The 26,694-nt window shown below is 39.4% G+C and overlaps 1 protein-coding gene across 9 annotated transcripts in view; it reads left to right on the top strand.

The window, feature by feature from the left end:
• Positions 1 to 8,924: 8,924 nt before the first annotated feature.
• Positions 8,925 to 26,694, top strand: part of LRAT (lecithin retinol acyltransferase) — an 85,184-nt gene continuing 67,414 nt past the window's right edge. For 6 of the 9 annotated variants that reach the window (XM_019926650.3, XM_073805473.1, XM_073805472.1 and 3 more), the window contains exons 1-2: positions 8,948 to 9,299; positions 12,358 to 12,431. The gene's annotated coding sequence lies outside the window, so the exon portion shown is untranslated. Of the gene's footprint in view, positions 9,300 to 9,608; positions 9,766 to 12,357; positions 12,432 to 26,694 lie in introns of all 9 variants that reach the window. The other 3 variants (XM_073805474.1, XR_012332124.1, XM_073805475.1) reach the window with 3 other exon arrangements.

The following is a 26,694-nucleotide window of genomic DNA, read 5'->3' as shown; positions in this document are numbered from 1 at the left end:
GGAACTATTCTGACGGTGGGGGCAGGGGCAGGCTTCTGGAAAAGGACTTTTGTTGCCTCTTTAACAAAGAAATACAAGAGAGAAACAGACCTTTCTCTGACTGCTAAGTGCTTCTGTGTGGGATGTGATGCCCAGAGTGTTGAAGCCATCTTGCTGTCAGGAGGGGAGCCAGAAGACATGCTTAAGTGCCTGATATGTTGTTGGGTGTCCAGGGTTGCTCAGCAGGTGGTAACTATCAATCAAGTCCTTGGTTTTGGTTAGCCAGTTACTTGAGAGCATGGCTGCCAACCAGCTAACTGGAGTGGCAGTCACTCTGCAATACTGACTCTGTTAAAACAAACTCCACCACAGTTTTAAAAATCTGTATTCCAAATGGGCACATAAAATGAAATGCTACTATAGTTTTATCATTATTTTATGGAAATGGGTTGTCTTCACTAACCAGTTACTGGGTGCCAAGCTCCAGGAACATGGCAAATACTTGAAAAGGAGAACATAGAACAAAGAGAAACACTCAGCCAGCCTGCTCAGAAAGAGGAAGGGTTAGGGAAGTTTCTACACCAGAGCTGCCAAGAAGGGACATTTGAATGGAACCCTAAAAGACCAGTGGGAGTTATCCAGGTAGAAAAAGAGGGAAAAGGGCATTCCCTGCAAAGGAGGTAGCATATGAGATGCACTGGGGGTCTGAGAGAATGTGGCACAATTGAGGAAGCACAAGTAATTGGGTGTGTAAGGTTCAGGTCAGAAGAATCGGGAAAGGGGTCTAGAGAGGTGAACAGAGGCCCTGGGGTCAAGTTATGCAAGCACTGGGGAGTTACTGAAGGATATTAAGGATGTACAAAACATGATGCACTTTGGCAGCAGGAAGAATATTTTGCAGGGGAAAGAGATGGTTAGAGATGATGAGAAGGAGAGAAGAAATGAAGTGAGCCTGTTACATTCAACAGATATTTAGCATGTGGTTAAGATGGAACTTGGTGACTGGATATGACGGATTAGAGAGTAGGGGTAGGAAGTCTGCAAAGAAAAGCACGGCTAGAGAGGGGTGTGGAGGAGACTGCCAGACTGTGCGCTGAGGGCTTGGGAGAGGTCAGCATCTCTCCCAAGAGATCATGAGTTAGTGGCTCCAGTGCACAGGGTTGAGTGATGTACTTAGTGTGTTATTAGAAGCAAAGAAGACTGGATTGATCCACATTTGGGTAAGTATTGCAGAAGGAAAAAAGAGCAAGAGTAGCAAGAAGTTGGAGGTATTGTTTAAAGATACAGATTGAAGTGCTAAACCAAAGTGAGATGGAGAAGGAAGTAAAAGCAAAAGAAACTCTAATACATGGAGTGAAGAATAGGACTTTAGTCACAATTCTCATGGATACACAGGTACAGTTGAAACAGTGAGGATAGTAGGAGCCTATGATGAGAAAGCTGAACCAACTGGTTTAAGATTTTACAGGTGGAGCAGCTCCAGGTGATAATACGGAAGAAGGGATGAGTTGTTCATCTCTCTGTGGAGATGCAGGTCATTGAAGTTGAAGCCAAGGTACTAGGTATTGGAAGGGCCGTCCACATGAACATTAAGGAGAGCAGGATTATGGCAAACTTGGGGTGGAGAGAAAAATCATAAGCCGAGTTCCAAAATCTCTGATGCAAGAACAATAAGAAGGGCTGGAGGACGGTACATTTGAGAGGCACAAGTTTCAAAGGAAGAAGGATTTTTGCAGGAGATTGGAGGAATGTTGAATGGGCAAGTACTAACAGTCATTTAGCACTTACTGTGTGCCAGTTTCTGTTCCAAGTACTTTACAAAACTCATTACATTCTCACCTGTGAGATGGGTACTATTATTATCCCCCATTTTGCAGATGAGAAAACTGAGGCTCTGAGACATTGAATAACTTGCTCAAAACACCGAGCTATGATTCCAGTCCAGGCAGTGAGGCAACAAAGTCCACACATTTACCCATGTCATTGTCCTGCTGATTCTGCTGGAGAAGGCTGGCCAGCCCCTGTGGTTAAGTGGAAAGTTCAAGAGCAAACAGCCTTCACTTAAGAGTGCAGGGAGGAGAGAGCGTCTGGGGTGGGGAGCCATTCAAAAAGGCAGGACATGACTGGTCCTTGACAGCATCGACTCCTTTATGTTTTCTAGAGTGTATTTTATTGGGTATTTAAACATAATAGTGTGCCTTTGAACTGTGTGTTGATGTGTAAACTGCCTCAGGCCTTTTTAGAAATGGGTGTGGTAGACTTTTAAAATAAATGGTTACTTTAATTATTAACTATAAGTACTCAATCACATGAAGGAATTAATTTGAATCTTACAGAGAACTTATACACATTCTGACTAAGAACTGTAGAAAAGAAACTAAAACATGCAATCTTAAAAAATATGTGGTTCTGTTTTTGCTCTGCATTAGTAAGCTTTATGGCAATCCGGCAAACCAGTTTATTTGGGGGTCATGACTACCTGTTGGAAGAAACTCTCCTTTTTCTTCTTTCTTTTTGTTACCTACTAGACACTACCTTAAAAACCAAGAACCCAAGAATGTAAGAAGGCATTATAATTCAAAGGAGAAGCTTTTTGCTTGGCTCATATTAAATCCTGTTTATTTTCTTAGAATTAAGGCCCAAAGAGTCGTTACATAAAGTACTTATACTATAAAGCTCTGAGAAACCAGCCTCCTGTCTTACAAAGCTGTTTCTTTCTCTTCATGAAAATTGTGGCTCTAGGAAATATAGACATGAGGAAAATATGGATTCATACAAAAGGAAATTTACGGTGTAATTATAAACTGTACCATGGACTCATAATTGGAAATCTGCATCTCATAATTACATTTTAAAACTCCAGTGCATACAAAATAGGTTCTTTCAAAATGTGAATCAGGTTTTATCTGGAAATGCATCTACTGAAATGAAGCTTACTGCAAAAACTTTATATTAATCATGAATGTGGTCATGGACAGTTTAATCCAAATTCAGAGTAGATTCATCAGATGTAGGGTCTCAGTCAGGTAATTTGAAAAAAACCAAATGATTTTTTTTTTCATCTTAAAGGTTCAGAGAGGCAGCTTTTGACTCTTCAAGGTAGCTGTTCTTAGTGCAGCTGAAATAATTAGAAGGTTTATAGACCAAATAGTTCTACACAAGGGGAGAGAAGAGAAATTGGAGAACTGTTAGCAAAGAAGATTATCCTTTACTTCTACCACTGCTTGACTCTTTGGAAAAAAGTGCAATTTAAAAACAAAAAATAGCAAGCAACCAAGAATGCAAAAACTGTTTCAACTACCACCATCATGTTTCAGTAAGGGAGTGAGATAAGTAAAACAAAACAAACATGCATAAACCAAAGCAAATTTTTTAAAAATTCATTTTATTTATTTATTTATTTTTGTCTGTGCTGGGTCTTCATTGCTGCCCGTGGGTTTTCTCTAGTTGCAGTGAGCAGGGGTTACTCTTCACTGTGGTGTGCAGGCTTCTCATTGCAGTGGTTTCTCTTGTTGCGGAGCACAGGCTGTAGGTGCATGAGCTTCAGTAGTTGTGGCATGTGGGCTCAGTAGCTGTGGCTTGCGGACTCTAGAGCGCAGGCTCAGTAGTTGTGGCACATGGGCTTAGTTGCTCCATGGCATGTGGGATCTTCCCAGACCAGGGCTCAAACCCGTGTCCCCTGCATTGGTAGGAGGATTCTTAACAACTATGCCACCAGGGAAGCCCCCAAAGCAAAATTAATCAATCTTTTAATTTAGGGGGCAAAACAAACTTTTAATAAGGAAATTTCCTTGGTGCAGATCTGTTGGTGGCAATCTCAGTTTTTGTCTTTAAAAAAGCATACTTATGAAGGTTTCCTGCTAAGATCAAGAAAAAGACAAGGTTGTCCTCTCTCACCACTCTTTTTCAGTATTGTACTGAAAGTCTTAGCTAATGCAATAAAACAAGAAAAGGAAATAAAAGGTATACAGTTTGGGAAGAAAGAAAGAAAATTGCCTTTGTTCACAGATGAGATAATCTTCTATGTAGAAAATCTGAAAGAATCAACAAAAAATTCCTGGAACTAATAAGCAATTATAGCAAGGATGCAAGATACAAGGTTAATATGCAAAAGCCAGTCACTTTCCTATATACCAGCAGTTAAAAAAATGGAATTTGAAAGAAAAACCACATTATTATTTACATTAGCATGTAGAAAAATATGAAATACTTAGGTATAAATCTAACAAAATATGTTCAAGATCTGTATGAGGAAAACTTCAAAACTCTGATGAAAGATATCAAAGAACTAAATAAATGGAGAGATATTTCATGTTCACAGATAGGGAGACTCAATCTTGTCAAGATGTCAGATCTTCCCAACTTGCTCTATAGATTTTACACAGTCCCAATCCAAATTCCAGTAAGTTATTTTGTGGATATAGACAAACTGATTCTAAAGTTTATGTGGAGAGGACCCAGAATAACCAAGACAATGTTGAAAGAGAAGAACAAAGTTGGAGAATTCAACTTCAAGGCTTACTATAAAGCTACAGTAATCAAGACAGTGTGCTATTGGTGAAAGAATAGGCAGATCAATAGAAGAGAATAGAAAGGCCAGAAATAGACTCACACAAATACAGTTGACTAATCTTTGACAAAGGTGATAAAAGCAATTCAATGGAGAAAATATAACCTTTTCAACAACTGGTGCTGGGACAACTGGACATCCACATGCAAAAATATGAACCTAGACAAAGATCTTGCACCTTTCACAAAAATTAATGCAAAATGTATCATAGGCCTAAATGTAAAATGCAAAACTATACAACTCCTAGAAGATAACAGGAGAAAACCTATATACCTTGGGTATGGTAATGACTTTTTAGATACAACACCAAAGGCACAGTCCATGAAAGAAATAATCAATAAGCTGGACTTCTTTAAAATTAAAAAATTTTGCTCCATTGAAGACACTGTCAAGAGAATGAGAAGATAAGCCACAGACTGAGAGAAAATATTTGCAAAAGACATATCTGATAAAGGACTGTTATCTAAAATGTATAAAGAACTATTAAAACTCAACAATAAGAAAACAAATAACCTACTTAAAATATGAGCAAAAGACCTTAACAGATGCCTCACCAAAGAAGATAAACAAATAGCAAATAAGCATATGAAAAGGTGCTCAACATCATATGTCACTAGGGAAATGCAAATTAAAACAATGAGTTACCACTTCACACCTATTAGAATGGCCAAAATCCAGAACACTGACAATACTGAATTCTGGTGAGGATGTGGAGCAACAGGAACTCTCATTCATTGCTGGTAAGAATGCAAAATGGTACAGCTACTTTGGAAGACAGTTTGGCAGTTTCTTACAAAACCAAACATACTCTTACCATATGGTCCAACAGTCATGTTCCTTTACCCAAGCGAGTTGAAAGCTTATGTCCATACAATATCCTGCACAAAGATGTTTATGGCAGCTTTATTCATAATTGCCAAGACTTGGAAGCAACCAAGATTATCCATCAGTAGGTAAATAGATAAACTGTGGTATATCAGACAATGGAATATTATTGTTAATCAAGCCATGAAAAGACATGGTGGAATTTTAAATGTATATTACTAAATGATATGAGCCAATCTGTAAAGGTTGCATACTGTATGATTCCAACTATATGACATTCTGGAAAAGGCAAAACTATGGAGACAGTAAAAAGATCAGTGGTTGCCAGGGATAGGGAGGAGGGAAGAATGACTAGGTGAAGCATAGGACTTTTAGGACAGTGAAAATACTCTGTATGATACTGTAATGATAAATACATATCAGGGCTTCCCTGGTGGCACAGTGGTTGAGAGTCCGCCTGCCGATGCAGGGGACATGGGTTCATGCCCCAGTCCGGGAATATCCCACATGCCGCGTAGCAGCTGGGCCCGTGAGCCATGACCGCTGAGCCTGCACATCCAGAGCCTGTGCTTCGCAATGGGAGAGACCACAACAGTGAGAGGCCCGCGTGCCACAAAAAAAAAAAAAAAAAATTCATATCATTATACATTTGTGCAAACTCATAGAATATACAACACCAAGAGTGAACCCTAAAGTACACTATGGACTTTGGGTGATAACGCTGTCAATGTAGGTTCACCCTTGGTAACAAATATACCACTCTGGTGGATAATGTTGATAGTGGGGAAGGCTGTGCATATGTGGGGGTAAAGGGTAAAGTCTTAAAAAATGAGCTTATTTATCCTCTATGTTTGAAAGTTAATTTTACTGAGAATATTTGTAGACTGGATGTGGTAGCACTTGATATTCCACTATTGCCACTGAAAACTCAGCTCAGTTTGGCGGTCCTTCAGGGGTAAGTCCGCTTCTTTTTCCTGGCCTTTCCTTTTTCTCTTTGAGATTCTACAGTTTCACCCTGTTGTGTCTAGCTATCCATTCCTTCTTACCTTGTTTGAGATTCATTGGGTTTCTTGTACCAGATAATTTGTTCTTTTCATTCATTCTGGAAATTTGTAAGCCACTATCTCTCAAAGTAATTTCTTTTATTTTTCTATTTTCTCCTTTAACTCCAAATGGAAGTATGTGAGACTATTACTTTTCTCAAAAATAAGCTTCTTAGAAATTACTTCATCTTTGTCAAAGGCCATAGAAAATATATCCTGTGTAGGGATTTCTGGACTTGTCCTTATAATCCACCTAAACTGTGATCTTCCTGAATTGTCCTCTGTTGTGAAAAGCAAATTGCTTAGAGTTTGAGAAAGTACAATAACACAATATAATATTTTACATTGATGAATTCATTTGGTGGGATTCACAGCAACCTGATTTTTGGCAATATAGCTGCCAAGTTTTCAATTATCTGTAATATCACTGAAACTAGATTGTCATCAAGATGACCCAGTCTCATTGATCATAGAGAATGATGGAAATGTTCCATGATGAAAAATGAGTGGGTAGCATCACCAATCAATGCCATCTGCAGATTTTTTATATAGATATTGGAAATTTGGGCCATAACAAATTGACAAGGAGTTTCTAGGACTGCTAATGTATGGCATGAGTATAAAGCTACCTTTTTAAAAGGGATTTACAACTCATTTTTATCATTTGACTTTAAAAAACCTCCTCTTCACCTGTTAATGAAGAGTCAAGACTGCTAATTTAATCTCATCAGCCACTGTGAAGTCATAAACAATAGAGAAATGGATGATAAAGTAATTCACAGCTAGTGAAGGTCTCCATCTGGAACTATTTGAAAGATAATTTATCAGAGTAAATATTCAAATGCCTCTGCTTCAGTATATTTCTTAACATTTGGAAGAAGCATATCCTGAATGAGAATCTGTAGGGAAGTACTAGTAATAGCATTCAGTATGGCTGCGTCCATTTTTGCCATATCACCTTGTAAAATGAGTGAAATCAGTTACTGCCAGAGAGCTCAGTTTTGCCCAGAGCTTGCAATGGTGAGAAGCATGAACAAGCTGTGAACCGTTTGTATATTAAAATGACAGTGGCACAGTTAATCAGTTGCTTTTGCCTTAGTAACCTTAAGCAGGAAAAACTAAGCAGCAGTGTTAAGCCAGCTGGACAGGCTGGGAGGAGAGTGAAGATGCCATTTGTTTAGATGGAACATCTTGGAGACAAAAATCATCCTGGAATATATACAGAAAACCCTTGCAACTGGTTTATTGCCTGCCTACTCTGTGCAACTTGGTTCCAGTTCTCACAACACTTGCATTGGTCATGAAGAGCAAGGGTTCCCACCCCCTGGGCCACGGACAAGTACTGGTCTGTGGCCTGTTAGGAACCGTGCCACACAGCAGGAGGTGATCAGGGGGCAAGTGAGGGAAGCTTCATCTGTATTTACAGCCGCTCCCCATCGCTCGCATTGCTGCCTGAGCTCCTCCTCCTATCAGATCAGTGGTGGTATTAGATTCTTGTAGGAGCTCGAACCCTACTGTGAACTGAGCATGCAAGGGATCTAGGTTGTGCACTCCTTATGAGAATTTAATGCCTGATATCTGAGGTGGAGCTGAGATGGTGATGTTAGCACTGGGGAGTGGCTGCAAATACAGGCAATCATTAGCAGAGAGGTTTGACTGCGCAGAGACCATAATAAATCAATTGCTTGCAGAGTCATATCAAAACACTGTCAGTGAGTGGCAAGTGAAATTAAGCTCAGGGGTCCCACTGATTCTGAATTATGGTGAATTGTATAATTATTTCATTATGTATTACAATGCAATAATAATAGAAATAAAGTGCACAATAAATGTAATACGCTTGAATCATCCCAAAACCGTCCCCCCTACCCCGTCCATGGAAAAATTGTCTTCCATGAAACCAGTCCCTGATACCAAAAAGGTTGGGGATTGCTGATGAAGAGGATCAAGAGTAACTGCAAGGGAAGCTTTGAGAAACAAACAAAATTCTTAAGTTTAGTATGACAATTACTGAGAGCTTGTATGTTGCAGGAACTGACTGTCTAGGCGTTAGGACTCATAGAACAAGCAGCTACGGCTCCACCCTCATATAATCATATAAATTAATGCAGCCATATAAAACAATATAAAAGACATGCTACTCTAGACTCCCTGTCAAAATGTGAGTTGACTGTTCATTAGTGCGTGAGCCAGGTTCACCCTACTCTGATAAAAAGATAAGGCTGACGTTGCTTTTGACACAGAAAGCTCCATTGTGAGGCTCTGGCACTTGAGAAAAGGTATGCCTCAGACCTGATTCAATTCTTGGAAGACAGGGTAAGGAAGCTGGAAATGCTTTCCCAGGGAGGTGTACCAGTGAGGCAGCCATCAGTCATTAATTCTCAAGAAACAAAGTCTTTGATTCCAGTGTCAGTGACAGGTCCATACTTGTTAGTGCTTCTTCATCTTAGTTTGCCCCAGACTACCAGCTAGAGTTCATTGTTACTCTGTCCTCACCAACAGCAAGCAGAGGCAAGCATGCCTGAGAGAGGAATGCTTGCTCAGAAGCAGAAGAAAATAGAAGTTGGAAGCAGGTTATGCATTATCTGTTTGCACTGAGGAGCAACAACGCAGTCAGCTCCGTGCAGTTTGTAAAAGCTTCAAAAACAGAACTTCCAAGGGGGGAGTAAAGAACCAACCATTCGTATTCCAATTAAACTAAATAAGTGCAGACTTTCTTACTCATATCTATTTTCCCCATTTCCTGGCTTAAAAAAAATTTTTTTTTCAGGTTGATATCTACATTAATGGAGAACATGTTGAAACCTTTCAGGAAGATCTCACCTTTACACTGGACACATTGACTCCACCAAACTTACGCAAGATAGATGATGACCTAAAAGGTATGTTCATTTTCGCTATCTGGTATTTTCTGCCAAAGCAGTTATTCTCTCCATTTTACATTACTTATTCTTTCTTCCAGTGTATGTTTTGGGGTCTATAAAGATGATATGGCAAGTATGTAGTACACTGTGGCAAGAAGTACTAGTGTGGTTTCCCTGAGGCCAGGGCCTGGTGAGACCTGGGAGTAGCATGCAGGACAGAGCTGGGGGTTTAGTTCATGAAAGAGACTGAGTAGACGGAACAGCCTCCACTTTTCAGGGAGAAAGATGATGAGTCTACAATTCCACTTGATCTCTCCTCTCTTCCAGGATGAAAGGATCCAAGCAAATATAAAGGTTATTGTTGCATAAACCAAGAATTGGTCTGCACAAATGGAAGGCTAGATTTTAGCCTGGATTCTGAGAGGCAAACGTTCAGAAAAATGATCCTCTCCTACGAGGAGGGAGAGGTAACACTCTAGTGAAGGTAGGAAGGGCACATAAAAGGCAATCGTGGTTATGGGAAATAGTCATGAAGCATTTGAATCAGAAAGAGAGGGAGAGCTTAGGAAGGCTCTCAGCCTTTTAGAGACTCAGTTTCAGGAAACTAAAATAAATCCACAAGTCTACTCTGACTTGTCATGCTTCTCCCCACGTTTGGATCAGCTTCCAACTTTTTATCCCTTGTGCTTTCACTGTTGTGAAATATCTCTAAGAATTCCTTTAAGGTGAAGATTTTCTTTCAGCAGGCATCATTTCTTCTGGGACATCTTCATCCTTTCAATCACAATCATTTTCTTCCTTTATGTTGATAAGTTTGCCTTCACTCATTTCTTCTGGCTGCACATCTAGTCTTTCAAATGTTGACAGTGTCAGCATTCCTCCTGCCAGCTCTTCCTTCTGTAATTCCTTTACAACTGATCTGAATTTTACTTCCCCTGATATCACTTATCCTTTTTTTGGTACACCTTCATCTTTCTTGGCCAGGTCTCTCTTCCAGTGATCCATTTTTGTAAAATGTTGTGTGGGTTTGTCACTGACAGACAGGGAAGCAACACAACTACACACTTTGTGTGTGCATGAACTGAATAATGACCTTGCAATTACATCCAGTCGATATATCTTGGTAACTGAAATCAGAACCATGCTGTTGGGGGACTAATGTTAATCAACCAAATTTTGATAACTGAAATTTTTGCATATTGGAAATGTGCAAAGTGAGGACTGCCTATGTATTCAAAGCTTTTACAGTGTAATTGTCCATGTGCTTCTTGGCATACATTTGATTTTTGTATGCTTATGAAATTTGCTTTAAAGGTATTTTACAATTGAGGATTTTTTTTCCCGCTTTTTGGACTAGTTTTCTTATTAATTCATTTTAAGGAGGTCTTATTGGTATTGCACATTTTTTATCTTTATCTTGGTGAACTGGTATTTATTGCATAGTTCCCTGTATTAAATTAAATGCTCTTCAACCTTAGAGAGTATCTATAAAATTTTGTTTTCCCAGGAAGATGAGTTGTGAATTTAGTGTCTAAACAAAATGTTATTTTCCCACAAAAGCATTATTGTTGACAGAAAAAAAAAATGAACATGAGGGTTGTGAGTTAAGTTTTATTTGGGGCAAAATGAGGACTACAGCCCAGGAGACAGCCTCTCAAATAGCTCTGAGGAAGTGCTCTGAAGAGGTAGGGGGAAAGTCGGTGTTATATATGATTTTAGTGAAGGGGCTATGAGCAATTACACACACATTTTGCAGAGTCACGAGGAGCAGATGTCTCCATTAATGATTTTAGTGCTTTTTCAAGGTGTAGTATCTTCAAGAGAAGATACAAGAAATTGGGCTCATACAGTCTTCTGAAAATATCAACTATCTGAAAGCCTATTTGCCAGTTTTTTCCAAAGCACAGAGTGCCTCCTTCCTGATCTCCACTGTGAACTCCTTTCAGGGTGTGTTGAAGGTCAGCGACTGCAGTGGCTAGTGACCTAATCCTTGTAGAGGCAGATGGCAAGTGACAATTTTTACTTGGCATCATAAAAAGAAAAAACCTGAATATTTCTTCTTCCCATTTGTTAAATGGCACTGTAGATATTTAACTTTCTAGCAATTATGCAGGTCCAACTCATTTAGGATGTTGTGAATATCTCAACTGACATCATCACCTACTCTCATTATTTTTTCTGATTTTTAAAAAATTTTTATTGGAGTATAGTTGATTTACAATGTTGTATTAGTTTTAGGTGCACAGCAAAGTGAATCAGTTATACATATACATAGATCCACTCTTTTTTTTTTGAGATTCTTTTCCCATATAGGCCACTACAGAGTACTGAGTAGAGTTCCCCGTGCTATACAGCAGGTCAAAATATACAAACAGCTCATGCAGCTCAATATCAAAAAAACAAACAACCCAATCCAAAAATGGGTGGAAGATCTAAACAGATATTTCTCCAAAGAAGACATACAGATGGCCAAAAAAGCACATGAAAAGATGCTCAACATCACTAATTATTAGAGCAATGCAAATCAAAACTACAGTGAGGTATTACCTCACACCAGTCAGAATGGCCATCATAAAAAAATCTACAAACAATAAGTACTGGAGAGGGTATGGAGAAAAGGGAACCCTCCTACACTGTTGGTGAGAATGTAAATTGGTACAACCACTATGGAGGACGGTATGGAGGTTCCTTAAAAAACTAAAATTAGAGCTACCATATGATCCAACAATCCCACTCCTGGGCATATACCCGGAGAAAACCATAATTTGAAAAGATACATGCACCCCAATGTTCATTGCAGCACCTACTCTTATTTTATTATTGGCTTTACATAAAAATTGGATTTTTTAAAGCAAAACATATTTATGCCACATAAATATTAAGCTTTCTTAGAAGTCTAAAGGAACATATATCCAACCTACAGTACTGAGAGAAGATTCCTCCAAAAAGAGATTATCTAATTTTGACCAAATAAGCTGCTCTGTATAACACCCAAATTGGAACAGCCATATTCCATATGACCACCTCTTAATTTTTTATATCTCTTCAATTTTCTTCCATTGGCATATCTACCAAGTGGCTCACTGACTTATCGCTTAGAAGATCTGGCCTATACAAGAAGTGGGGACAAAGGCAACTCTGTGAATATAGGTATGTTTTGCTTATAAAAACTAGTCTTTACATCTCTAAAATTGATTTCAGTCATTTAGTAAGTATTCATTTGGATTCAAACAATTAAAGTTTTTGTTTACTATACTGGTTAAGTTACATTAAGTTGTCCAATGCTATATAGCTATTTTCTTACTGATATAACAAATAAATAAAACAAAAATGTGTGCTTAAAATAATTCATGGCTCTCAGTATAATAAATCATTTTCACCAAAAATAAATATTTTAAACACACCTGGCCAGAAAATCCAGTCCTATTTCATAGTATTATAATGCATTTCTTCTTTGAGTTGGCCTTTTGCCAAGAGTTCCCTTTAAATCTTCCTTTCCCTAATATTCTCTAAATAGTAAAGTAAAGAAGGCACATCTACAAGTTCCTTTTAAAGGTGCCTGTGTCTTCAGTCCTATAAACAGTGACTACATTGACACTCCATCTATACCAGGCAAGCAATCTGGGTTATAGCCACAGTTAGTGTGTGTGTGTGTCAGCTTTACCCAACACCTGCTATGTTTATTTGAGCTGTTTGAGTTGAGGTGACTAAAAGGAATGGATTAGCCAACCTTTTATTCCTGATGATAAAAGAGAAGAGTTTGCATCTGCAAAAAAATTGAGATACTTATATCTGCTAATTTTTACTCAAAAAAAAAAATTCCCTCCAATATCAGTTGTGGGTGGGAATAGAGCAGTGAGCATGATAGTCAAGGTCCTTGACCTCTAAAACTCATAGTCTTTTGAAGTTAATATCCTTCATTTGATTTTGCATCTATCTTCCATCCCCTTATATGATATATGCTTAGTTTCAAAACGTAAAGGAATGAAAATAAATTTTCTTAGAATTCCATAATACTCCTTGAGATAATTATAGCTGACAGATAAAACAAGGAATGTCTTGTAAAATCTGAATTTCAGATAAACAATGAATAATTTTTAGTATAAGTATGCCCCATACCCTAAATTAGACATACCTAAATCTGGCAACCCTAAATTAGAGAAACTCTGGACATTGCCAAAACAGGGAGAATGACATTCACCACCAGGAGACTCACTCTGATGGCAACAATTTGATGCTGTGTTCCCACCAAGTCCCCCCATCTCTCCCATCCCCACCTGACACACAGTATCCTCACTGAATCAGAGTAAGATACTTCAAATTATCAAGTCATCTTGATCGATCTTCAGCATAAGTGCTTATGAATGTGCTGTTTTGTATACAATAGGCATCACAACACGGCACCCTCTCTACTACCCGTACTTAAAAAGATTTCTAACTGCTCAAGCCTTGGAAGATTATTTCCAGCATATTCTGCATAAAGAACTGCCTGAAGGGAATTCAGTTATAAGATATGGCTCATCTTAGGTGATTGAATTACGACATCTATATTTAGGACTTATAAATAGGTGAGGGTGTTGATTTTGAATTAGGAGATCAATAGCTTTTATTTTGATCCTAGGACTTTTATCTTTTGCCCACATTATGGGAAGAACAAAAAAGCAGAAGACTTGATCTTTATTCTTCAAAATGAATTGGTGGTCTTGCTAAATTGGCATGCTTTCTACACCTGTTCAATTGACAAGATTTGGAGCATCTAGAGGTCAACATGAGACCCTTTGATAAATGTTGAACTGGGTGGTCCAAATACTAAACCTGGGAGATGGGAGAAAGCTGTGTGCCATGGGCTAGGGAAAAACATGATGGAAATGGTATATTGGCCCTTTAAATGTTGCCTCAGTTTCAGAATCTTAATATAATTGAATCATATGCCAGAGAATATTTATTAAAGAAATGTAAATTTCTTTTGGTTGCTCAATCTAAGTGAAATGTAAATAGTCTAACTTTTTTAAAATTAGAGTTTTTAAAGACATAGAAATATATTAAAAATATGGGATAGTATATACATTTTAAAACTCTAAATTATATATATTGTTTGACATGATTATGTTGTTTTCTTTAAAGATAATATTTGCAATGAAAATATAAACTATACAATTTTTTCTTTTAATCAGATTATGAGTTCATTATTATTTAACTTCATTTTCTGATAGCTGACTTTTAGAAATTCATATATCTTAGTTGAATCTAAGACTAGAGGATTGAAGTCTATATAATAGATGAATACTAGATGAAATAATAAGATGAATTTATTTGCCATCTATTATCAACGATTAGAACATTCAAAGCTAAAGGTAGTATAATAGATGGTACTACTTCCATATAAATAATCTTTTCTGTAGTCTTTGATTTTGGAATGTGGTCCTACTTAAAAACATTGCAAGTCTTCTTTATTTTAGTTCATTAGTGTTTTAGGCCTGACTAAAAGCAACAGGGAGGCTCTACGTTATTTTTGGCACTGCTTCACCCCAAAATAAAGCTAGTTGGCACTCCTTCACACTCTAGGTGGGTTTTATGAAGTGCTCTGCCTTATATTAGATGTCTGAAAATGTCAGATCATTAGCTCTTGGGGCTGAAAAGTGCTGCTGGAGTTTGATAAACAAAATTAGAAGGCAGTTTATGCAAGAGTTTTGGGAAGACAGACAAGAACCAAAACCAGACAGGTCACCATCAGTGTTTTGAGTGGGAAGAGAGTTTGAAATGGGCTGGGATTGAAGAATCACTGGGGCAAGTCTCAGTAGAGGACCATGACCCAGTAGACCGGGTCAAAACAGGGCGAAGCTGTTCGCAGGTTGAAACTTATTGTCTTAGCCAAACAGGACAGGCTCAGGAAGGCTGAGGTCATGATCGGATGAGTTAGGAGGCCTACCAAGGATTTCTTAAGGAACATAAGACAGCCAGATAAGCAGAAGCTGAGGTCTAGCCCTGAGCTAGTACTAAGTATCAGTTCCTCTAAGTTGTTTCAGTGAGCTCTGTTAAACTTAGACCTTTCCTCTGTCTGGGCAAGGTCAAGCCTTCCATAGGTGGCTCTGCTACTATGTCTATTTCCAGGATATGTTTGTTGGGGCAAATCAGCAGCTATATTTTCACCCCCAAGCCCTGAGCTGGGTTTGTGTGGGATAGCAGTGTTCGGCCCGGAGGCCTCAGCAGGGGCCCTCTTCCAGGCTGAGTCCTCGGATTTCCTTTAAGCCTCCTTTGTGGGACTTTTATTACTGTGATCGCTCCCCACCCCAACATCCGGGGCCAAGGGCCAGGCTTCTAAATCCAGGATTTGAATCAGGGCTTAGACATACGTTGTCTATAAAAATGTTTCTGAATTGGCAATAATTAATCTCCCATGCAACTGTATTTGGCTCTAAAATGCTGTGTGTGCTTAGCAATTGCTCTAACTGGAAACAGATCTATGGCAGTTTGTCAGGGCTGACATACATATCCTCAATCAATGGGGGAAAAAAATCTAGGAGTAACTCTGCTACTGTCTCCTTATCAAAGCTTTTAAACCTACCGAACTCTGGGCTTCTCTGGTGGCGCAGTGGTTAAGAATCCACCTGCCAATGCAGAGAACAAGGGTTCGAGCCCTGGTCCGGGAAGATCCCACATGCCACGCAGCAACTAAACCCACGTGCCACAACTACTGAGCCTGCAGTCTAGAGCCCGCGAGCCACAACTACTGAGCCTGCGAGCCACAACTACTGAGCCCGTGTGCCACAACTACTGAAGCCCGCGCGCCTAGAGCCCGTGCTCTGCAACAAGAGAAGCCACCACGATGAGAAGCCCGTGCACCGCAACGAAGAGTAGCCCCCACTCACTGCAAACAGAGAAAGCCCGCACACAGCAATGAAGACCCAACACAGCCAAAAATTAAAAAAATGAAATTTAAATTTAAAAACTAAAAAAAAAAAAGAATTCCAAGCACATTAAAAAAAAATAAAAACTACTGAACTCTGATATTAGTTTTCTAAGTGTTACTGGGGAAGGCTGTATCCAGTGTGATTTGATTCTCCTGTAGTGTCAGGCCACCTAATGTCAGATAAGGGATTCTCAACACAGGGCATTAAGAAATTAATGGGAGTTTTTTCAGTTATCACAATGACAGGTGAACAATCCTGGCATTGAGTGGACAGGAGCCAGTGATGCTAAACATTCTGTAACACACAAGACAGTCCTGCAAAACCAAGAGTTACCTCACATAGAATTCCCACAGCACACCCATGGTTGACAATACTTGTAGAGATCTCTGGTTGACTCCCAGAAGCATGTCCACTAGTAACTGTCCCAAATTTTTCTGTTCTCAGAACCACTTAGTTACTGCCATAATTTCACATTCTTGTTTCCTCAGACTTTTCATATTATTCAACAAAACTTAGTCAAATCCCCCCCCTCTTCCCCTTACTATTCTCCATCTGTACCCACCCTGTTCTCCTGCCTGCCCTCTCAGAGAAAGAAATCTTTCCAAGGATAGCAACAGTTCCACCCAAGGTGTTGGTCCCACCCCACCCCATGCTATCCCAGTTCTGTCTCTTGCATCTTCAATGCCTTGCCAGTCCCTTCTTCCCCTTAGAAAAGTGCTTGAAGTTTTCCTATCCCAAATGTCAAATAAAAGCAAAACCAAAACCTCTTAAACCTGCTATTTACCCCCTCAAATTAACATTCCATTTCATTTCTTCATCATCCACTGGCTCCCAAAACCCTCATAATCTGGTTTCCACTCCCCAGTTCTGCTCTCTTGAAGGTTACTTAAATGGTCAGTTGCCAGACCACTCGCTCTTCAAATTCCTTGCATTTCTCTGAAAAACTGCGTCCTTGATAACCCCCTGACTAAAGATTATTCCTCCTCCCGTTGCTTCAGTTGCTTCTCGATGTTCCCAAGAAGACTAGGGCCAACCACACCATGCGAGCATCTTCATTTTCCTGAGCTCCATTTTGGTATTTCCCTCTCTGTACATGGGCAGGATTCTGGCTGTTCCATCTTCAGGGCTCCTTTTCCTCATCCTTTTTCCATACACTGGATACAGGTGTTGGCTGCACTTACTGTCCTTAGCCTTCTTCTCAACTAGGTGAAGGATCCTGAAACCTACACATATAACTAACCATAACTCCCTCTCTTGAACTCTAGGCTAGGCTGCCAGCTACCTGACAGATAATTCCATTCAATGGTTCATTACCACTCCTTAAATTTAACAAAATAAAATCTAAAACATTCTAGTGTGTTTCTTTTATAGCACCTTAAGTTTGGTGATTATTTTTATAGGTGACTGTCTCCACTACCAGCCTAAGGACTCCTTGAAGACAAGGATGGTTTCTTATTTAATTTTTGCTCTAGTATCTAGTGTTTTCAAAATGTTATTTGATAGTAAAGAAATTGATGAGTGAGTGAATACTTAAAGTTCTTTTAAAAAATAGATTATGTACTTCATATCTGTGGTCCAATGCCTAGCACAGCGCTTGGCACATTGTAGGTACCACACAGATATTTTTTGAATGAATTTGTCTCCTCTTCTTCCAAGCCAGCTTCTGCTATTTTCTTTCCTACCAATGTCAATGATACTACTATTTTCCTAGGAAGCCAAGGTGAAAACCTCAATCATTTTGATCCTTCTATGGTCATCAAATCCAATGAGTCACCAAGTCTGATAAGTCTCCCTCAAAGATTTTATTTATTTTTAATTTTTTAATACATTTTTTCACTGTCATCATGCTAGTATGTGCTTCCACTTAGAACAGTATTTTCCAGTCTGCTATCAACTAGTCTGTCAGGGGTTGATAGAAGGTATGCTAAATAAACAAACACATAAATAACTAGTTCAACAGGAGCAAATGAGTTTAGGAGGGATCAGAATAAGTTAAGAACCCCCTTCTACTTAGCAGCCTCTCTGAACCTTTAATTGGCTAAAATATATTGTATCTTTAAAAAGCAATATAATTTATTATATAGAGTTTTGCAGATTTATTTTACCATGGAAGCATCTTTCTGATGTTACATCAATTTACATCTCCTGAAGGAGAGTTCTATAGAGTGTAAGTATGGAAAATATAGATCCAAACTACCAAAATAGCATCCTAATTGCTTTCCTTGACATCAGCTCATCCTTTTTTTCCAAATCTATTATTAAAAAGAATGGTTAAACTAGTTTTCATGAAATCCAGCTCTGATACATTATTCTCTTGTTTACTGCACCAACATTCCCTCCCCACCCCCCCGCAAAAAAAACGGTAATTCTTAATGGCTTCCAGTGATTTACCTCATAAACTTTCCAAACATCCGATTCTGTAGCATGGTGCAATGGACAGAATAAATTAGACAATGCTGCGTTAGCAAACAGTTCACAAATCTCAGTGGGTTAAAACAACAAATGTTTATTTTTCCTCATGTTGTGTGTCCATCACATGTCAGCAAGGAGACACTGCTCATCTTTAGTGGCTCAGGGACTTGCTGATGGACTCTTGCGAGAGGGAAGAGAGCGCTCTGGAGTGTCTTGTACTGGCAATTAAATACTTGGACCAGGAAATGACACGTGTCATTTCTGCTTAACTTAGTGGCCAAAACTATTCACATGATCCCATCCCAACACAAGAGGGACAGGAAGTGCAATTATATGCCTGAAAGGGGGTAAAACTGGAAATATTTGGCAAACAACACTGGCTACCACACATAACATTCTTGCTTTTTATGATTTTCTCTAATCTATCTTTTTTAGTTTATTTCTTTTATCATTCACCCTACATTTCAGTCAGCCTAGGTCATTTCTGCCATTCATTCAATAACCAGTAAATGGTTATTGTGTACCTACTGTGTGTCAGGCACTGTGATAAGACTGGGAAAACAACAGTGAACAAGCTCCAGGGAGGGAGACAGACAATGAACAGTCAGTTCCGTTACTGAGTGATGAGGGCCACATGGGACTGGGGGAGCCCAGAGGATAAATTGGCAACTGATCCCAGCCTCGTGTGTATGGGGGTAAAGGGCTTGGAAGCAGGTGGAAGCAAAAGTGGGAGATACTTGATTGAGTCTTGAAGAACAAATAAGTGTCAATTTGCTGAGATGGAAGAAAGGAGGTGGCTTGGGTAGGAGGAGGAAATGAGAGAAAGGCATTCCAAGCTCAGGGAGTAGAGAGGGAATTTGCATGTAGGATATAGAAACAGATGAGGCTGAGGATGGGGGCCTTGGTCAGGACATGGAGGGCCTCTTTGCCACACTACAGAGCCTGGACTTTATCTTCCCCAAAGTGTAACTGGGGTTTTCCCAGCTCCGTGTCTTGGATCTCACTGTTTCTAACAACCTGCCCTTTTCCATCCATCTTCTCACAGCCAAATACAGATATCTATCCTTATAAACCCTAGCCCAAATGATCCTCCCCCTGTGAATGGTCCTTAATTCTCCCAGACAGAAGAAATCTGCACCTTTTACTGTTTAATCGCTTTCTGCTTTGTTTTACTTGCCTGTGCATCTTGTAGTAAAATTGTTGGATCATCACCTTCTTGAAGGATTGGGAGTATGTTTTGATCTTCCTGTACCCTCTCCTTACATTCTTTCCTTCTGGGCACCAGGCACATAGTAGATGACCTATAAGTATTTGTGATCACTTTTTCATCGATTTTTAGTTATCAATTTAGTAGTGAAGAGAAAATATCTTTTTCAATAAGAAAATATCTTTAGGAAGGAAATTATTAAATGTACTTCTGTTTTGACAGTTTTTTGGGGGGTATTTTAAAATACTTTGAATTATTAAATTGTATCATTTGGGGAATGAATTTTTGGAAATGGAAAGTAAAGTTATTGGAGGAAAGGTTAGAAACTTTAATTTGTGGAAGGGAATTATAAGGAATATGTTAAGATGTTTTAGTTCCTAAAGGTTTACTTTTTAAGATTTATTTTTATGTAGGTGGAAAGATTCATTCAACTGTTTTTCCACACACATTGTGAATGTACATTTATGAATAGTTATGTAATAAAATAAAAGCATTTTAGGAAAATGTACATTTTTCATGTTTCTAAATTTTTTAGGTTTCTGCCTTTAAAGAAAAACACTTCTGTCTCCAGGGAGATTAGTTTGCATCATAATGGAGGTATTTTTGTCAGAAAAAACAAGGCTTATACATTCTATTGTTCTTCAGTTTGTTTCAGGGGCTATTCTGTATTGTGATAAAGTACATTCCCTAAGAATGTAATAGTTTCTTAAATATTCAGCATTAAATGAAGTTTAATCTTGTGTGTGTAGTTTTATGCCCACATGGGGTTTCTGCAAGAGACAGTTTACTAAAACACAGTGTCCTGAAGTCGGAGTCACCTAAACCCACCCACTCTTTACCTTAAATATTTAAGCACATCAATATTCATTGATCTCTAAGGATGTTGATAAGGTTTCTACTGGTTCATCCCCACACTCTCACACTGCCCCCTTTCTTATTTGTAGGAGGTCCTGAGATTAGAGCCATTTGCACTAGGGATTGAAAAAATAATTACCCTGTGTAATTCCAACTTTGTGTTTATTAACAACTTTCCCTAATCAGGTGGGCAGTTGGGCTAAAGAGCACCAACAGCATGGGGTGTTGAATTTAAATACTAGTCCAGAATACAATAATTTAAAAATAGTATGGCCATTATTGGCATTTGGATAATCTTGGAATCTATACTTTGAAGAACCAAATTCTGGGAAATGTGTAGAGCTAGAAAAGCCATTTCTGATTTTGTTACCTAGGCAAGCATGTGGCTACCACATGGCTTACCTTCTGGCCAGCAATACCACAACCCACCCACCTCCCTCACCACACAGAAACACACACACACACACACACACACACACACACACACACATGCAGTGCTGAAATTTTCCTGAGAACAAAAGACTTTGTTGGTCATTCTTCCTAATAAACTCACCACAGTAGAGTAATTTGGACATACCACAAAAAACATCTCTTTGAATATATTTGAACAACTTAATGTTTAGATTGATTTCTAAAGGGCTGGGATTTTCTTTGTGTAACATCATTTCCTAGGTGTGCTCAATCATGATGAAATTGTGAAAGTTGCAATATATTTAAATTTAAGATTTTAATTTTTTGTATAAATAAAATTGGAGAAATACTGTATACTTTCCGTGGGGCCATCTGGTAACTTCACTAAGAAGAAGTAAATTGTTTCTAGTTGCTTTGAGCAAACCCATATGGTGCCAATTATTACTAACACCGGTCAGTGAGAGAGCTGACTTTCACTGCTGTGTTCTGAGATTCAGTCTGATCATCTGTTATTGCTATTCTAATTCTGTGCAGAGATATTTTCTTTCTTGTGTTTTTATTTAATACTTTCCAGAAAGTACCTAGAATCAATTGATATATTCTATTTTTCCATATAACTCACCAGTAATAATTTAGCCAAAACTAACAGGAAATTGACCTGGAAGTCTGATTTCTAATGAATACTGAAACCAAGCTCAGCACATTAAAGGAAGTAACTACGAAGGCACCCCATTGTGTTTAGGTATGCTGGGTCAAGCCAAAACAGAGGATTTTTCTATTTCTATGAGCTTTTGTCAAATTTAAAGTATGTTACATTTTAAGACAAAAATTTTAAAGAATTTGTTAGTAGCAACGCTACTCTATAAATATTTATTTTTAAAATTATCCTCATGTAACTTAAAGAGGATTTTTTGAAGCAAATAGCCTAGACATGCCAATAGAAGTACCTATTCAATTTGCAAAAAAAAAAAAAAAAAGTAATAAGTACCACAGGTATTTCTAGCTAATTATATATACACACACTATAGTAAGTGTGTGTGTGTGTGTGTGTGTGTGTGTGTGTGTACATGCTGTATAACATACCAGTCCTATAATGACCGTTAATTGTGAAAGACTGCAGAGGTCATCTGGTTCATCACCGTACTTCACAACAGGCTGCCCTCTATTCCCCCGGAACGCGGTTAGCTCATGTGGTTTCTTACCTCTTGCTCATCCACCTTGTTTCTCTTTGCCGCAGTCATGGTCATGACAAGTCCTTGACAGTGTCCACCATTTACCGAGCACCTGCGCTTGCACATGCTGACTCCTGTCATCCTGGCAGCGCCTCTCTCACAAATTCCCCACCTCCTTCTCCTTTTCCCCCTTATTGAAACCAACCCTGACTTGATGCAGAATCTCCTCTCTTGCTTCCTATGTTCTCATGTTCATACTTCTTTCTTTTTTTTTTATAAATTTATTTATTTATTTTTGGCCGCGTCGGGTCTTCGTTGCTGCGCGTGGGCTTTCTCTAGTTGCGGTGAGTGGGGGCTCCTCTTTGTTGCGGTATGTGGGCTTCTCATTGCGGTGGCTTCTCTTGTTGCGGAGCACGGGCTCTAGGCGCGCGGGCTCAGAAGTGGTGGCTCTCAGGCTCAGTAGCTGTGGCTCCCGGGCTCTAGAGCGCAGGCTCAGTAGTTGTGGCACATGGGCTTAGTTGCCCCGTGGCATGTGGGATCTTCCAGTTCCAGGGCTCAAACCCGTGTCTCCTGCATTGGCAGGCGGATTCTTAACCACTGCACCACCAGGGGAGCCCCATACTTATTTCTTCCTCTGGCATTTTTCTGAGCTATTTCTCTATTTGAGTCACCACTTTATCTTCTTGCCATTTTTCCCTCCTATCACATTTTTTTCAGTATGTTCGCTTTTCCCCAAACCCTTTCCTGGGCAGTGAGCTTTCGGGGTGAGTGCTGGGTGCTGGCGAGCTTGCTTGTGTCACGTTGGGGGGCTGGGGGGGTTGGGTCGGGGGAGGCAGAGAAGTCTGAAGGGCTTGGTGAGCAGCGCTCACAGTGACAGGCACAGCTCTGGGGTGGAGGTGTGGGACCCGAGAGACCCCTCAGTTGGTCAGATTGCTTTCAGGTTAGCAATCTCCGGGGGAATAAAAGCCCTCTGAGTATTTAAAGTACACACCCTTCTTAGTGAAGACCTTAAGAGACTTGAGCTCGCATCAGTGTCACAGAATCGTCTAGGGGCTTGTTAAAACAGATTGCTGGCCCTGCCCATGCCCCACCCCCATCCTGATTCTGTAGGTCTGGGGCAAGGATTGGAACATGCAATTCTAATAGCTTCCAGGCTATGCAGGGGCTGCCTGCCCACAGACCACTGCTTAAGTAACACTACTTTGCAATGCTTTCCATTTTTCTGATCTCTAACTTTAATAATTCTGGATGCACTTTACAGCAAATCACCTGATCAGCAGGCAAACCCTGCTGAGTGACACTAACTCATTAGATTATTTTCTCATGGCTAAATAACATGAATTTCCTTGCTTTTTATAAAATCTATTCTATAAATCTTTCTTCACTCTATTGCTCTCTTCATTTTTTCTACCAGTTGTCTACATCATCCTCCAGTTGTAGAAATACAAACTGAATTTAATAATCTATATAGTATTGAAACCAGCAGGACCCTGTGGGGCTCCTGGGCATGGAAGCCTTTCCGTGTGCCCCCATTCTTGTTTGTAGGGAATAGACTCCTCCATGACCTTACCTGAGCTTCAAAGGGCAGGTTCAAACAGTTGCTAATCAGGGAAGGGTGGGGATGTAGAAACAAAGGAGGATCAGTCAAGAAACAATAGGGCAGCCTTGGGACAGGATCCTGGTTCTGCCTCAAGGGATACACATAACAGTATCTTTGAGCTCTTCTGCAGAATAAAACCCCCAACTAGTGGAAGATGTTAACTACTTGATGAAGCATTCTTCATTCCAGAGAGAAGGTCACAGTTTGATAACCTTGAGTCTCACAGAAACTCATCAGGAGACCACCTGAGGTCAGATTAAAGGAATGCAGGCCCTGCACACACCCTGATCCTTATCAGCAACCCCGCCCTTGAACCACTGCTATAAAACTCCTCACCAAACCCCTCCAGGTGGGGACATACAGTTTTGAGGGCATTAGCCCACTGTGTCCCCCTTTGCCTGGCAAAACAGTAAAGCTGTTCTTTTCTACTTCACCCAAAACTCTATCTCCAAAATACAATTTGGCACTGGTACACAGAGACCAAGTTTTCAGCATCATTGTTTAAATTGAAAAGAGACTTGTCTAATTCACACTTTAGTGTGTGATTAGCCTTTTTTGGGTTTCCATATATATTTATTAAATTAAATATATATATATATATATATATATATATATTTAGCACCCACATATAATGTACTGTACAAAATGAACTAGGGACACACAAAAAATTAACATATGGACCCAGCATTCAAGTTACTTTGAAACTCTTTAGGAATTTAAAACAAAACAAACTCACAGAGAAATAGAACTTTTGGAACTGGAATGGCCCATTTAAACATTAAGCCTTGAGTAGCAATATGAAATTGAAACAGCAATCCAAGAGAAAATAATTGAGTCAATCATGCTGAACTGAAAAAGAATGACCCTGATAATAACTGTTCATTTGTGTATTTTTACCCATACAAATGTATTTTCTATCACTTGATACATGCCACCTTTTTGTAATCATTTGCTGTGTAAGTCCTATCTACTCTACTACCACTTAAGACCCTCTAAGGCGGAGTTGACCTCACATCTCTTAGGTGTGACCCAAGAGATGTCGCTAACACCCACAAACTTGGGTGTTAGCAAACCCAAGTTTGTGTGCCTGATGCACGGTGAGGCCAAACAAATGGAAACATTGGCGTTTGGAGCAGAGAAAAGTTTACTGCAGGGCCGAGCAAGGAGAATGTGTTGCTTGTGCTCCAAAACACTGAACTCCAAGGTGGTTTTTGGGGAGAAGTTTTTAATAGGCAAACTTTGGGGTGAGGGCTGCAGGGTATGTGACTTTCTTCTGATTGGTTGGTGTGAACACAGGACAGTGCTCCCGGAATCTTGTGCTCAGCCTGAAGTCACCATCCTCTACCTGGGTGGGGGCCTTAGCCTCTGCCGAAGAACTGGAATATATTGTTATGTATATTCCTTGTGGAGGAACCAGGACCCTGCCCCAGGGCTGCACTGTTGTTTCTCAGCTGCTCCTCCTTTGTCTTTGCATCCCCTCGCTTCCCTGATTAGCAACTGTTTGAACCTGCCCTTTAGAACTCAGGGAAGGTCAAGGAGGCTGAATGAAACCTATTTCCTACAAATGGGAAATGGGAACGTGGAAAGGATTGGTACCCAGAGGCCCCAGAGGGTCCTCCTCCATTTCAATAGTAGCAGCACTTCATACAGCATCAGTATGTGTTCCCAACTTACTACTGATTAGGTAAGTGGAAGTGAATACACAAGACATAAGCTGGTTGACAAATAAAATGGTCTCTGAATCACAGTTTTTTTAAAGCTTAACAGGTAATTTTATATTGACCGTATTAAAGATCCTTGCAGGAAGTAGCATGTAAACCCCAGCACAATGTCCTGCATGTAGAAGGACCTCATAAACACATATTGACAGGTATCAGTTATTTAGTGAAAGTCTATCTGATCTACTCAGGGTTTTTTCAGTGCTTATTAATTCACTTATTCCTCCTCACAACCTTCTTATGATACTGGGTGGGAAGTACAGTGATGAAACAATTTACCAAAGATCACAGTAGTTGAGCCAGGATTCAAACCCAGGCAGTCTAGTTCCCCAGTCTGTGCTCCTGACCCCTGTGCTCCAACCCCTTACCTCACCAGAGGAGTGCCCCCATAGTCTCCCTTCTGCAGCCAGGTGACAGACATTCTCCTTTGCAGTATTTCTTTTTGCAGAGTTGGACATTGATGCTTCCAAGGTAACAGGATGTGCGATACATGTGGGTTTGAGGCTTTGCCTTGATCTAGCACTGATATGTTTAAAGTGATCCAAAATTTAATAATGTGGGTATCATGAGCTTAGTTTGGTGCTAGTTTGAACAAGATTCTGGAATTTATGTTTTTCAAGTCTCTGGTAAAATATTTTTACAGTTTTAAAATATTAAGGTTAGTATCTTGATTCTTAGTTATCTGAAGTATGTTTATTTGTTTTTGCAGATAAATTGTTGATCTCATTCACAGTTTCCCTCTCTGTAACCAGGTGTACCTCTCTTGCATTAGTTGGACATTGATGCTTATAAAGCATGATGGCTTGTGTGGCACATGTGGATTTGGGGCTTTGCCCTGATCTAGCACTGATGTGCTTAAAGTGATTCAGCTTTGTATAATATGAATCAATTTTGGCCAACATTTCAACCTTCTTTGAGCTCGTAAAGGACCTTATGTTATTCTCTTGTCACACGCTGCTCTGGATTGTTATGGAAGACTAGGATATATCCTGCATAGAAATATTTGTCCAGTAAATCAAGAAATGAATGAAAAAAGTCTGGGGAGAATTCTGTATCACATGAAATTCACTAGCAGACTTTTTTGAGAATATAATTTTAGTAATTATGGAAGTATGATTAATAACAGT

This window comes from Tursiops truncatus, chromosome 5 (genome assembly GCF_011762595.2).
Source record: "Tursiops truncatus isolate mTurTru1 chromosome 5, mTurTru1.mat.Y, whole genome shotgun sequence".
Taxonomy (NCBI): Eukaryota; Metazoa; Chordata; class Mammalia; order Artiodactyla; family Delphinidae; genus Tursiops; species Tursiops truncatus.
Note: the sequence above shows the minus strand (reverse complement) of the source record. Positions and strands in the feature narration are given on the sequence as shown.